Genomic DNA, 12,336 nt, shown 5'->3' with positions numbered 1-12,336 from the left:
CCACTACATATTCAGTTTCTTGCTTTTTCTTCTTACTTGTAGCCCTAATTCCATATTTGTTTATGACTTTCAAAGCCCACTTGACTAATACATTGCTTAACCTGTCTGAAGCTTGCTTCTGCACGTGTCATAACATATATCTAAGTCTCAACTTGCTAGGCTGTTCCTGCCTAACCACTTTGTGTGTTAGCCATAAAGAGTTCCCTAGTCTGATTTCCTTTCCTCATTTTGGTGATTCCAGTTCTCATGGCTCTATGTCCATATCCAAAATTCTAGCTATGTTCTTTGTTGACGTCACTATTTTATGACAAACTTTTGCTGTCAAATCACTTCTCCTCTTAAAAGGCATTCTGGAGCATCTAAAGAAGCTTTCTAGCTTTTGAGTTTTATGATGATAAATAGGTAGTAATTGTGTTATAAAAAGCTAACATGAAAGGTTGTTGATGAATAAAATTATTCCATAAAAAGGTTATTTTTATCGGGTGAATCAAACTTTTGAAAATATCCATACAAAGAATTTTAACTCTTTGGAAGAGTAAATTGAAGAACCTGTGAAATAATTTACATAATAGCCGCAAGGTATATCTTGACTTCTAAAATTAGTTTGTTATTGTTTCTTTTTTTTCTTCAGTCACCTAAGCACATTTTAGGGATTTAAATTTGTTAATGTTGGAGAAATGACAAAAATAGCAAATTACTTGTACAGTTCAAATATTTTACTTCATTTCAGCCCTAAGAAATTTTTCCTTTGTCATTGTCCTTCAGAATCACCTTCAGAATCACCTTAGGAAATAAGAAAGATTCAAAGAGGACTTGAAAAGTTTGGTAATAATAAGTATCGATCAATAATAATTAATTATTTAAAATGCAATGTATATGAATGTATGAAACCTAATGTAAATGTTGTTGTTGTTGTTATGTGCCGTCGAGTCGTTTGCGACTCATAGCGACCCTATGCACAACAGCCCTAAATCCTGCTCTATCCTGCGCCAACCGCACCGCCTCTGACACACCCATCCTGATTACCCCAGTCACTGAATCAATCCATCTCATAGAGGATCTTCCCCTCCTGCGCCATCCCTCCACCCTCCCAAGTGTGATGTCCCTCTCCAAGGACCCGTCCCTCCTGGCAACATGCCCAAAGTATGTCAGATGAAGCCCCAGAATCCTTGCCTCCAAGGAGTAGCTTGGTTTAATCCTCTCCAAGATGAATCTGTTTGTTTTCCTGGCAGTCCATGGTACATTCAGTACTCTTCTCCAGCACCATATCTCAAAGGCATCAACTCCCCTTCTGTCCTCCCTAGTCGTTGTCCAACTCTCTGATGCATAACAAGCGATTGCAAATACCATGGCCTGTATCAGGCGCACCTTAGTCTCCAGAGAGACACCGTTGCTCTTGAGTACTTTAGAGAGGTCCCTAACAGCAGACTTTCCCATCGCGATACGCTTTTTGATTTCCTGACTGCTGGTGCCAAGAGTGTTGGCTGTGGAGCCGAGCAAACTGAAGCTGTGAACAATCTCAATCTCTTTGCCATCCATCCTGATGCTACCAATTGGTCCAGTGGTGAGAATCTTTGTCTTCTTGACATTGAGCCTCAGTCCATACTGAAGGCTGCAGTCCTTGACCCTCTGCAGCAAGTGCATGAGGTCCTCCTCAGTTTCAGCAAGCAGGGTTGTGTCATCTGCATAAATGTAAGGTTGTATAAAACACAATGTACATAAATGAAACACAATATGTACAAATTATTATATGCAAACCAATTTTAAAAAGAGGGGGAAAAGTGGATTGAGCATTAAATCAAGAGGAAACTGCCAGAAATTGAAACTGGATTTAGAAGAGGATGTAGATGTGCAATAGCATGGCTGATGTCTAACGGATCCTGGTTTAAAGCAAAGAATACCAGAAATAGGTTTACTTCTGTTATATTGATTATGCAAATTTATTAAATTATGTGGAGCATAAAAATATGACTAATATTACAAATAATGGGGATTCCAGAATACTTAATTGTGCTCATTTGAAACTTTTACATAGACTAAAAAGTCTTACCCTCAGAGGATACTAACTCTAGCCTAAACTAATATTAACTTCTTTTAGACTAATTCAAATATTAATATTTTGAAATTTCCTAAAACTAAGAAATTGTATTATTTAACAGTACATTTTCCCATAGAGACAGAAAGAATGAAATAATATCACTTAAGAACAAAATAATAAAATAAAATGGACTAATAAACTGGTTTCTAAATGAATCTTAGGTACATGTGGAGTAAAGATTTATGAGAAACAAAATTTAGCAGAGAAAAGAAACAAAACAAGCATATAACCAAGTCTGAGGTCTGTCATTCAAATAGAACAAGGGGATATACCTCATCTACATGGATTAAAATCAAGAAAGGTGTGTATCAGGATTGTATCGTTTTCCATACCTATTCATTATCTATGCTGAGCAAATAATCTGAGAAGCCAGATTATTTGAAGAAGAATATGGCATTAGGTTGGAGGAAGTATTTAACACTCTGTATATGCACAGAATACAGCTTGCTTGCAAAAAGTGAAGACGACTTGAAGTAATTTACTGAAAAAGATCAAAGACTAGAGTTTGCACTGTGGATTACATCTCAGGATCAGGAAAACAGAAATCCTCAGCACTGGATCAATAGGTAGCCTTAAGATGGATGGGGAAAAGACTAAAGTTTTCAACAATTTCATTTGATTTGGATCCACAGTCTACACCTATGGAAGCTGCAGTCAAGACATAAGGCACATTGCAATAGGCACATCTTCTGTCACAGGATTCTTTAAAATGCTGATAAACAAGGATGTCAGTTGAAAGCCCAAGCTATGCCTGATCCAAAACATGGAATTGTCATTTGCTTCATGTGCATGTGAAAGCTGGACAATGAATAAGGAAGACTGAAGAGTTGGTGCCTTTGAATTGTGGTGTAGGTGAAGAGTACTTAATGAACAGCCGAAAGAACAATCAGTCTAAGAAATGCAACCAGATTGCTCTTTGGAGGCAAAGATGATAAAACTTCATCTTACATAGTATAAGCATGTTGTCAGGAGGGATTGTCCTTGGAAAAAGACATCATACTGGAAAAAGTAGAGGCAGTAAAAGACTTTGAGTGAAATGGATTGACACAGTGACTGCAGCAGTGGGCTTGAGCATGGTGGAGATCATGAAGAGGGTTTGCACGTGGTAGACAGCATGCAGATGGTGAATGATTCAGCGAGGATTTGGTCTGTTTATAGGTCTACTCTGAGACATAGTTGGTATTATAACAGCTTCTAACAAGAACGCTATCATAGGTATCCATGAATCAGAATTGAGTCAATGTCAATGTTTGTTTCTTTATACTAAGTATTGTATTTGATAGTTTACTCATCACATAATAGTTTAAAATTCCAGATTGGTAGGTGAAGTTACCAAATTTTTCTAATGAGAAAGGGCACACTGAGAGTTCAAGGATCTTCAGCAAAATAGTATGGTTAAGAAGTGGAAGAATTAGGAATTGAGTCTAATTTATCCTACTCTATAGTTAATAGTCTTTGGTACATTGCTATGCAACATCCGTTTATTTAAACAATCTCTGCTCCAAGGGAGAAAGATGAGCAATCTCCTCTTGAGCGATTTACAGTCTGAAAACCTCTTGAAAGGTCAGCCATGAGTCACTTCTGACTCAGTGGCAATGAATTCTTGTTTGGTTGGTGTGTTTCCCCCCTTCTCTGTGCCAAATTTTGTGTCTCATAAAACTCTTTACTCCATGTGAACCTAAGATTCTTTTGGAAATCAGTTTATTCATTTTATTTGATTATTTTTTTCTTAGTGTTCTATTTCATTCTGTTTGTCTTATGGAACAATGTATTTGTAATTGATACTATCTTAGTTTTAGGATAATTCAAGAGCTTAGACTTCGAATTATAGTCTAAAGGAAAAAAATTAATATTGGTTTAAACTAGGATTAGTCTGAGGAAATTTAATGTTAGATTTTAAAATAGAAAGAATTTGAGTTTTCCATTGATAGCAAACATTAAAGTACCTAATAGTTAAAACTAAAAATAAAAATTGTTTTATTTTATCCTTTACATAGTTTTTTAAAGAAACTTTACTAAAGTTTTTAATTCATCATGTAAAAGGGAGCTCTGTTCATGTAATCCATAGGGAATTATACTACTGACCCAAAGGTATCCACTCCAGAGGTTTGAATCCACGAGCAACTCAGTGGGAGAAAGATGGCCAGCCTCTTCCCAGGAAATTTACAGCCTTTGGAAACCTACTGGAGGGTCAGCTATGAGTCAGTTCTGAATCATAGTAATGAGTGGGTGAATGAGTGAGTCAATTGTTAGGGCATCTCTCATGTCTTCCCATTTTTATGCCTTGTCAGTTCTAAATCTTTTGGCTTTACACTAAATGGAATTTTTAAAAAGTGTCTTTTCAAATGTATCTCCTTGTGTTCACAGCATAAATGCTATTTTAATATGCCTCTCTTGGTTTTCTCTGTCTCTCTTTTATACTATATAGCAATGTACATGGCTTTCTCACTGTTTGCTTAAAATAACCCTCTTTCCAAAATGAGCGTAAACTACACTTCTTCTCTGGTGCTTTGTCTGACTGCAGTGGTTTTCAGTAAACCTTCTTCAGAAGATCACTAGAATTTGTATTTTATGTCATACAGTTAACATTTATTTTCACTTTATATTCTGTTACTAAGATTCTAATTTTCCTGGTTGTTTCTATAAATTTTCTAATTATCTCTACAGTACTCTTAAAATGTAATGATACCAAAATACAGCCAGAAATACACAATCTGAAGAGGATAAAATTGATGCATGAGACCTTCTAAAGATTAAATCTATGTGTGCATCAAAACCTTTTTCCAAAAGGGTAAAAAGAAAACCTACAGACTGGGAACAAACATTTGGTGATACCATCTCAGACAAGAGTCTTATAACAAAATTTACAGAATACTCCTGGGTCTCCACAAGAGAAAGACTGATAACCCAATTACAAAATGGGCAAAAGACATGGAAAGAATTTTCACACAGGAAGATATTCAAATGGCAAACAGACACATGAAGAATTGCTTCAAATTGGCAGTAAGAGAGATGCAAATCAGAACCACAGTGAGGTACCATCTCACTCCAGTAATGGTGGCAAAGTTTTAACAGGGCAGCAAATAATAAATGTTGGAGAGGATGTGGCAAGAAAGGAACTCTTATACATTGTTTGTGGGATTGTAAACTGATAAAACCGTTCTGGAAGGCAGTTTGGCGCTTCCTCAAAAAGTTGAACATAGAAATTCTATATGATCCAGCTATTCCATTACTTGGAATATATCCTGAGAAAATGATAATTGAGGCACAGACTGAGATTTGTACACCAATGTTCATAGCAGCATCATTCACCAACGCAAGAACATGGAAACAGCCCATATGTCCAACCACAAATGAATGGATTAAAATTATGGTACATTCACACAATGGAATACTATGCAGCATGCAGGAGCCATGACTTTGTAAATTATTACCCAACTTAGGAGAGACTAGAGAGCATTATGCTGAGTAAACTAACTCAGTCCTACAAGGATAAATATTGTATAAAACCATTATTATAGAATGAGTATAAGGATCTAAGAGGGGTGGGAGAGGTTGGAAGCAGAGGGATGAGGATGTGCAGGGGGAGAAAGGGATTAATCATGAGGTTGTATGATTTGTTGGATGGGGAGATGGGGGAAATTGAAATAATTTGTTCTTGAAAACAATGTATTAGAAGTTTGTAAATAAACTAGAAAATTAAAAAAATGGCCAATAAAAAAAAAGTTAACATTGAAATGTTAAAAAAAAAAAGACTTAAATGATAGGAAAAACTTCAGATATCATACCTTATGCCCAGTTATCCAGAACCTTGAAGAAATAAAAGATGTCTTCTTAATTTAGTTTTGTGTAATAAATTTTTTATGACACTTTTTTTGAGAATACTTATCAACGACTTACTCTTTTTCATCTCAGAAAAAGTTCAGCTTGACTTACTTGAAAAGATTAAGCCATATTCTTTTAAAAACTATTAGAATATTCAGAGTCTTCGAATGAAAGAAAACCATATCACATTTTGCTCTTAATAAGCTTTTCTTTTAATCAGCTTGTAAATTTAATGAATATGGGTAATGCTCTGGCATCATTCGAAGAGGGTTTAAAATTTGTCTGCTTGAATAAGTGACACAGAATAAAACCTTAGAACAACAGTGATACTTTACCAACTCTCCGTGGAGGGAAAAAATTATGGTTAATTTTGTGAAATACATTTTTCTTTGCTGTATATGGTGGATAATGTTCTCTTTGCCTAAAAAAAACCCCAGAATATAGATTCTTAATTACTTGAGCATATCAGTTTATAAAATCATTAGTCTCAGAAGATACTTCGTTACCCCTCATAATTCAAACATTATAAAAATATTACCAAGCCATGCATTGGTTTTGGTGCACTAACCTTTCAACAATTTGTCATTTACTGTATTATGTTAAGATCGAGAATCTTAACTGTCATCTTTTTTGTGTATGTGTGTTCATCAGAACTACGTATTTTTTCTTTTCCTTTTTAAAATTTATTATTAATTTCAGTGAAAATTTACAGAGACTTTAGATTTCCATTCATTCATTGTTGTACTTTTCTCCCCTCCCAACCTCCCCACCCCCAGTACACTACCTTGTTGGAAAAGTAAAAGAAAAATTATTTCATTGTTTTACAATCCCTCCCCTCAGGTCCACTCCACTAGGCAGCCTTTGCTCTGGATTCTTGTCATGGCAAGAATACCTAATCACATATCCCTTTTAAACAGTTTTCTCCCCCATCTGTTTCAATGCAGTATACATTATTGAACCCATCTTTCTCAGTCTCCCCCAACACTGATGTCAGTCCTGTTTTACAACAGTGGCACCATGCAGTATTTGTCCTTTTGTGACTGAGATACTTCACTCAGCATAATGTCCTCCAGGGTTACCCATTTTTAACTGTCATCTTAAAGACCCTTTTCAGACTAGCCCCAGCCATACTAACCTTCTTTCTGTGCTTGCATGTGTGGAATACTTTGCCAGCTCAGTTAATTCTTGTATACTTGATTCAGCAGGTGACAGTTGTTAAGAGAAACTTGCACAGATCCTTTCATCTGATGTTCCCCCATCTAAAATCTATCAGTGTACCTTCCCTTTTCCTTCATAAATTTATTCCTGTCTCTGTTTTGGTTGTTTAACTATATGACATCCTAATCCAGACCCAAGAGCTCTTTGAATGATCCTGTCTATTTTTGTTCTCTGAGGAAGGAATCTTTAGCAATTAATATAAGCTAAGACTGGTCCATATGGATGCTGCTGCTTCTGAAGACGGTTCAGAGGAACTATGGGGTTTTCCTCCAAATTCTGAATACTTCCACAAGGCTTAGAATTCTTTTACTGATCCAGTGTCTAAGAAAAGGTAACATAAGGGAGATGTTATAATCTCAGAATATCAACTCTTTTAGTTTTTCAACTAGGAGCTGGACTTTATGTTTTATTTTTTTTCCCCCTTGATTCTACTAGTTTTTGGTTTTTTTTTTAAATACCAGGGAAATAGGATAGTTTAAAAAAATCCCTTGTACAATGTTAAAAACACCAGTAGTTTTTCTAAGTTAACCAAAGCAAGGATTGAGTAGTTGGTAGGTATAGTCAAGTTGAGTAGCTCGTAGAGACCATGTGAACAGCATAACAAAACCTTACCTGTACTGTGCCATGCTGTGATCTCTTCCAGGCTCAGAGTCATTGTTGCAGTCACTGTGCCAACCTACTGAGGGTCTTGCTGTCTTTCCGTAGAGGTGGTCTTTCTTTAAAGAAAGCTCCCAAGACAGAGTATTACCAAAAAAATCTTCAGTTAGTTAAATATAAGTTCCTTTAAATTTTCAGCAAATTTTAAATTTGCATGACATACATTTTAAAAGACAGCAGGTAGTATCCTGAGATTTTATCAGAGATAATGTGTTTGTGTGTTGTGTCTGGTTGTAGGCAGTATGAAACTGTGGTTCCACTTGAAGATTCTATTGTCACAGAGGTTACAGCAACTCTTCAGGAATGGGCCAGTCTGTGGAAACAACTATACGTGGTAAGTAGTTGATAACTAATCCTACTTTACATGATACCCAGTAAAAATTGTTTTTTTAACCTGTGCGAATTCTGCATTTTTTGTATGTCTCAATATTTGCACTTTTCAAATGTATGTTTCTGGTAATAACTGAAATATGGGTGGCTGAGTTTTGAGTTTTTGCCAGCTTGGAGGAAATACACTTTTCACATGTCCTCAGATTCCTTATTCCAGTCTTAACAACTAATGTATTAACTGTTTCTTGTGTCACCATCCATTCAGCTACTTTAGTGAAATAAGTATTTACCAAATGCATAAATAGATTTGAGAATGACTTAATTTTGTAATTTTTTTGAGTCTGTTGATGGGAAGAGGCAAAAAAATTGTATTAGCAGTGGTTATATAGCTACATAAAGAGCTCTGTTTTTGAAGTGGATTGAGTGTTGGATTGCTAAGAAAAAGGTCAGAAGCATCACTGTGAGTCAGAATACATTTGATGCCTGTAGGTTGATTTGTTAAAGTGGACTGGGGAAAAGGGGTGAGGGAGGATAAAGGAAATTATGCAACAATGAAGGAATAATTTTTTTTAAAGTGAGTTAGGGGAGTAGGAAGGAAAATGTACAACAAAGAATGAATGAAAATCCTACTTTTCTATGATCTTTTGTTAAAATAACAATTAAAAAAATATATATATTTTACCAAATGGGTAAAGGACACTTAGGTAGGGCAATGGTTAATAAATTAATGAAAAAAAATCACAGTTCTTAAGGAAATTGGAAAATAAAATACTATATGGCACACATGAAAAAATACATGACAGGGATTTATTTTCAAAATAGATGAAATAAGTATATTTCCTTTGTACTCTTTCCATTAATCATTATACAGAACTTTGGACAAAATATGTACATCACCTTCAAGAAAACTCTGAAAGGTTTAAAGAAAAAAAAGTCAAAATGGCTAGTGACCTTGAGACTTTAGGGTTGACCCTGTAGTAAGTTCTTTGGAGTTTTTCCTTTCCTCTCATATGTCCTTGTCTGTGTATAGAGAAGTCTGAAACCTGGAAATGTCAGTGGGCACAGGGAAAAAAATGATTCTAAGGAAAGCTAAGGCATGGTTTAACAGGATAGAATTCATTTAATAAATACCTTGCTTTTGTCTAGGTGAATACAAAAATCAAAGCTGAACCCCTTTCCACCCGATGGGCAGTACAGCAGTGAAAATCCATGTCCTGCTTTCCCATCCCATCACCCTTCTTTTAATGAGGAGATGTTCCTTTCTAGTCAAGTATATATAAGTGGTACTCTGATTTCTACCTTACAAGTATTTCCAAGGCAATACCTCTTCCCAGCAGAGCCTGTAGGCAAGAAGACTAGCCTTCACTGGCACCCAGGGTTAATGAGGCAGTGTCTGTATTGCGAAGAGTTTTCTAGGCAGTACTCCGATTTTCTACTAAAGGAATGGCTTGTCTTCCACGAATTGCTTACAGCTATATTGTGGTGCCCTTTTTGGCTATGACTGTGGATAGGATTCTGTTCCCCCCGCCCCAACTCCTTATAAGTGCCCCTCCCTAGTGAATTTGGTGGACAAAACCGTATCCTTTTCCAGATAAACTTAGATAAGGCTCTTTTCTCTTAAGACTGTTTCTGAGATAACAGTAAGCAGAGTCCTGCCATCTAGGTAACATACAAATTGAGGAGGCTAGAAGAGCACTACAGAGGCTTTAGAACCTAACTTGCGTTTTCAACCACACAACTCAAAACGAGCTTGGGAGGGAAGATGAGCTTGGCAATAAAAGTGAAATCTACAAGGTTAGCCAGAGTTTTTAAGTGGAACAATGCATTTAGAGGAATCATACTACCCAGTTTTAAGGTTTGATTTGTTGTTGTGAAACATAGAGTTGGGACCGACCCATAACTGACCCTTTCTCAGGTTTTCACAAGCAACAGTTAAATTGCACGGGAGGAGATTGCCCATCCTTCTTTCATAAAGTAGCTGATGTATTTGAACCACTTGCCTTCAAGATTGTAGCACAGCTTCTTGCCACTAGGCCATCAGTGTTTACTCTAGCTGTAATAATAAAGATAGAGTGGTATTGACAGAGCCATAGATTCATAGATTAATGGGATAGAATAAAGCCCAGACAGATCCATTTAAGTACAGACATTTTGTTGACAATCAGTCAGTGTTTGACAAAAGTGCAAAGAAAATTTAGTGGAAGAAAAACTTTTTAATAAGTGGTGTTGAAACAACTGGAAACTCATTAAAAAAAGCAATAAACAAACACACTCCAAACCTCAAACAAACACAAAGCAGGAAATAACAGCGGCAGTGATGATGTTGACTTGATACTCCAGAAAAAAAATAACAGCAATAATAACATTGGTCTAAGTATCACGTGCGTGCATCGTGCATGCGCAGACATACACACACACACACACACACAGAGAGAGAGAGAGAAATTAATTTAAAATGGCTTTTAAAAAATTTAAAATGCTTGATTCTGACTTGTGGCAGCCCTGTAGGGCAGAGTAGAATAGCCACTTTGGGACTTTAGACTGTAAATATTAACAAGAAGGGCCTACCTCATCTTCCTCTTTTAAAGCAACTAGTCACTTTGAACTACCAAGTTAAGTAGCAGCCACATACATTAGCCACAGCAGAATGCCTTCATATATCGCAGTGGGATATGCAACATTTCCAGGTTAAAATCTTCAAGACTTAAGGATTGATGAAGCATTCTTAGACATAACACTGAAGGAACAATCCATTCAGATGAAAATGAAAGTTGGAGACTATTCTAAATAGAATTAATGCAAACAAATAATTTTATAGTATCTTCCAGAGACTTTAAAATATCATTGTACTTTTAAATGTTCCTTTTTAGAAATAGGATTGCCTCCTTTTGTCATTTAAAAAAATTGCAGCATTTGTGATTAATTCTTTTTTTACCATATTCATTGCAAATATGTTTTTTATTTTTTTATTATTAAATTTTAATAGTTTTAATGAACATTTACAGAGATTTGGGGTTTTCATTCATTCATTCATTGTTGCACTGTTTTCTCTACCCTCCTCCCCAGTTCGTTCTTCTCCCCCCACTTGAATGTCTGTTTTAGTGGTCCAATTGCCACAGTGCTTGTCAAAGCCAGTTCTGATTAATTTCCTTTGTCAGTGTGTCCTTTGCCATTCCCTGTCACTCCTCCCTGAGAGAGACTTCACCCTGATTCATAAGGGAAAGGGGATGGTGTATTCTCTTAGCTACTTCCTGCTGAAAAGGGACGCTGTAGGTTTCAGGGTGAAGATCTTCTTCTCTCACTACTCTAAAGGACCCCTTTGGCAGTAGGAAACACATAGACTATTATAGAGATTGATTTTGGAATTTAGATGCACTGGATTAATTTTTATTACTCTATTTATACAACAATTTGTTGTTGTTGAAACCAACTCATAGCTGATCCTCTGGTGGGTTTCAGAAGTAATAAATCACATGATCAGTGATTGCCCATGCTTCTCCCATGGAATAGTTGGTATATTCTAACTGTATACCTTTCTGTTGGCAGTGAAATTCCTTACCACTTAGCCAAGTAAATTATTACTCTCTTTCTGTTATGAATGTGGGGAGTCAGCAATGTAGCTGGTTAGATTCAAAGCATAGTCATTCAACTGTTGGTAATTGTTGACAGAACTTCTCTTTAAGCAAATATATTTCATTTCAAATTTCATTTGATGCAATGCACAGAAATTGCTAGCTATATACATACACACTTACTGCTGTTAAATTGAAATTGACTCATAGCTGACCATCCAACAGGTTTTTTTCAGATGCTGTAAATCAAAAGAAAGAAAATTGCCCTTCTTTCTCCCATGGAGCAGCTAGTGGATTCAAACCACCCACCTTTGGGTTGACAGTGTAACTCCCTACAGACTAAGTTGTTGTTCTGTGCTGTTGTGTCAGAACCAACTCATAGCTGACCTTTAGTTGGTTTTTTAGAGGCAGTAAATTGCACAGGAGGAAATGGTCCTTTCTTCTGTGGAGCAAGTGGTGGATTAGAACTAGGTGCCTTTGAGATTGCAGCACAACTTCTTACCACTGGCACCATTTAAATGAACTAAACTAGTGTAAAAAGTTATTTGAATGAATAGAAGTCATCTCCAAATTACTCTTTCCACTGGGAAAGAACAAAAATTTTTTACTGAAATTAGAGAACCAAATAATTATGCC

The 12,336-nt window shown here is 36.1% G+C and overlaps 1 protein-coding gene across 1 annotated transcript in view; it reads left to right on the top strand.

The window, feature by feature from the left end:
* DOCK3 (dedicator of cytokinesis 3) overlaps positions 1 to 12,336 on the top strand; it is a 310,047-nt gene that overhangs the window by 17,501 nt on the left and 280,210 nt on the right. Inside the window, exon 3 of the mRNA XM_006892272.1 lies at positions 8,036 to 8,132. The gene's annotated coding sequence lies outside the window, so the exon portion shown is untranslated. The remainder of the gene's footprint in view (positions 1 to 8,035; positions 8,133 to 12,336) is intronic.

The sequence above is a fragment of the Elephantulus edwardii genome, unplaced genomic scaffold, assembly GCF_000299155.1.
Source record: "Elephantulus edwardii isolate Elephantulus edwardi_28Jun2011 unplaced genomic scaffold, EleEdw1.0 scaffold00113, whole genome shotgun sequence".
NCBI lineage: Eukaryota > Metazoa > Chordata > Mammalia > Macroscelidea > Macroscelididae > Elephantulus > Elephantulus edwardii.
Note: the sequence above shows the minus strand (reverse complement) of the source record. Positions and strands in the feature narration are given on the sequence as shown.